The 2500-nt window shown below is 56.7% G+C and overlaps 1 non-coding gene across 1 annotated transcript in view; it reads right to left on the reverse strand.

Annotated features, from left to right (window-relative positions):
* Positions 1-42, reverse strand: part of LOC126357226 (small subunit ribosomal RNA) — a 1893-nt gene extending 1851 nt beyond the window's left edge. Inside the window, exon 1 of the ribosomal RNA XR_007566176.1 lies at positions 1-42. This exon is cut by the window's left edge and continues 1851 nt beyond it. This is a non-coding gene — a ribosomal RNA (small subunit ribosomal RNA).
* Between the last annotated feature and the right edge of the window lie 2458 nt (positions 43-2500).

Consider the following 2500-nt stretch of genomic DNA (forward strand, 5'->3'; position numbering starts at 1 on the left):
CTTTGAGACAAGCATATGACTACTGGCAGGATCAACCAGGGAGCTGCGTCAACGAGAGCTGAGCAGCCGGCCGCCCGGGAGTGTGTCCCGAGGGCCCGCGCGAACACGCAAGCGTCCGCTCAATTATTCTGCAAACAGGAGGAGGCTGAGCTCCCCTGCACGATACACCTCGAAACCCTCTCAGGTCCCGGCGGCGCGCAGCGCCGTCCTAAGTACTTGGTCGGGTTCGAGATAGGCGCAATCGCCCGGAGATAGGCGAGTAGACGCTTTCAGTGCGAACACCCGTGCTCCCAACTGAGCTTGCCGCTGCCGACAGAGGCCCGGGAGCGTGCTGTCGTGGCATTGCCGGCGGGAAACAACACGCGCCACCTACGGTGACCGGCAGCTCCAACGCCAGCGCCACAGAAGGGCAAAGCCCCACTTGGGTGCAGAAGCGAACTCTCCCAGCACAGCGCACGCGCCAACACGTCCGCAGAGCTGCGATACAAACCACCTGCGAGAACCGCTGGGGGCGACCGAGCAGCAGACGGCGTCGCGACGCCGAGTGCCGGGCGGCGGCGCATCCTCAACGCACACAGTCCGCAATCGGACCAGCACACTGCAGATGTCCACCGCGCTTCGCACCGGGCTCGGCAGAACCCACTTTGGCCGCCTGGCGCCGCGCGCAGGGTGCGCCGGCGCATAGCTGGGACGCCAGCCGGGCCCGTCGGCCGGCGCTCCTGCCACTGGGCGGCCCCCACCAGCCGGCTGTAGTGCGTGCGCTCACGCAGCGCGCGGCCAGCACGCTGGGCGGCCCCCCCTCACCGGCCGGGGACTGTCCCACCAAGCCACAGCCTCGTATCGCTTCATACCCACATGGCCAACTCAGGTTCGGGGGCATGGCGGGTACCGCCGAAACAACCGGTTCATAGATGTACCGATCGTCGCTATCACCGATGCACCTGCAGCGCGAACAACCGCTCAACAACTGATTTCCAGTTCATTTGCGGATCTTTGGCAGCAAACGTATACGTCAATCTACATTTGCGAAATCTACGATTCTGGCATGCCTGCATGTTATGTGTCACGACACGCTACATCAGCCCACATACACACTGCGGCATGTACACGAGAGAACACGTGGAAGATGGTCCGCGCACGTGTGCAATGTCCCTTGCGCGGTCGACTGTCAACCGGCCTCTGTAGCATGTCGCAGATGTGGAACGCGGTCCACCGTGCTATCATGTTGTGTGGGGCAATACGATTAAATAGGAAAACCCTCGTCGCTACATCAACAGACGGCTCACGCTGATTCCCGGCAGAGGGAGGAGGGGGGGGGGGCCAACATGCAATACTTTCGTCCGTACCTACCTACCACATGTCTGTACGGCGTACAACAGTGCAATCTCGCTGTAATGGGGAGACGAGACAAGTAGCATCGTGCACAACATATGGCCCTTATGATTCGCCATTGTAGGGCGCAGCCGGTGTACGGTCAAGCATGTGCCACATTATGTCACTCAGTACGTAACGACGGATGATCAGTGTGGGTTACGCGTACATCAGCGGACAGTCCACACAGGCCGTACCACAACGTACACTGACTGCATCGACAACCGAATGCAACTGAACAGCTGCAAGGCTCATTTCACAAACAAACGCCTGACCGACCAGCTTGGAAGGGCAGGAGGGGAGGGCGATATTCGTTCTGTAGCGGTACACCCTTCCAGTGGTTAGCGGGACTGTGTAGAAAGTACGCAACACTCGAAAGACATTTATGTGAGGGTACGCACCATGGCATCGAGAAATACACATGACACCAGAGGATCCAAGCAGTGAACTATGTTCAGAGGGTTGCTGTTAGGCAAAGCTACATTCCTGTGACGTTACATGTGACAGTTAAGGTGCAGTGTAAGTTAGGTTAAGGTGCAGTGTAAGTTAGGTTAAGGTGCAGTGTAACTTAGGTTAAGGTGCAGTGTAACTTAGGTTAAGGTGCAGCGTAACTTAGGTTAAGGTGCAGCGTAACTTAGGTTAAGGTGCAGCGTAACTTAGGTTAAGGTGCAGCGTAACTTAGGTTAAGGTGCAGCGTAACTTAGGTTAAGGTGCAGCGTAACTTAGGTTAAGGTGCAGCGTAACTTAGGTTAAGGTGCAGCGTAACTTAGGTTAAGGTGCAGCGTAACTTAGGTTAAGGTGCAGCGTAACTTAGGTTAAGGTGCAGCGTAACTTAGGTTAAGGTGCAGCGTAACTTAGGTTAAGGGGCCAACGTGGGTTAGGTTAAGGGCCAACGTGGGTTAGGTTAAGGGCCAACGTGGGTTAGGTTAAGGGCCAACGTGGGTTAGGTTAAGGGCCAATGTGGGTTAGGTTAAGGGCCAACGTGGGTTAGGTTAAGGGCCAACGTGGGTTAGGTTAAGGGCCAACGTGGGTTAGGTTGCCAGAGATGTGTCAAATCAGGATGTACGTTTGGCTGGTGTCAGGTGGTGGGTTGGTTCGATGCCTTTATAAGGGGTGTGGCCAAAGGGTA

Source organism: Schistocerca gregaria, chromosome 3 (genome assembly GCF_023897955.1).
Source record: "Schistocerca gregaria isolate iqSchGreg1 chromosome 3, iqSchGreg1.2, whole genome shotgun sequence".
NCBI lineage: Eukaryota > Metazoa > Arthropoda > Insecta > Orthoptera > Acrididae > Schistocerca > Schistocerca gregaria.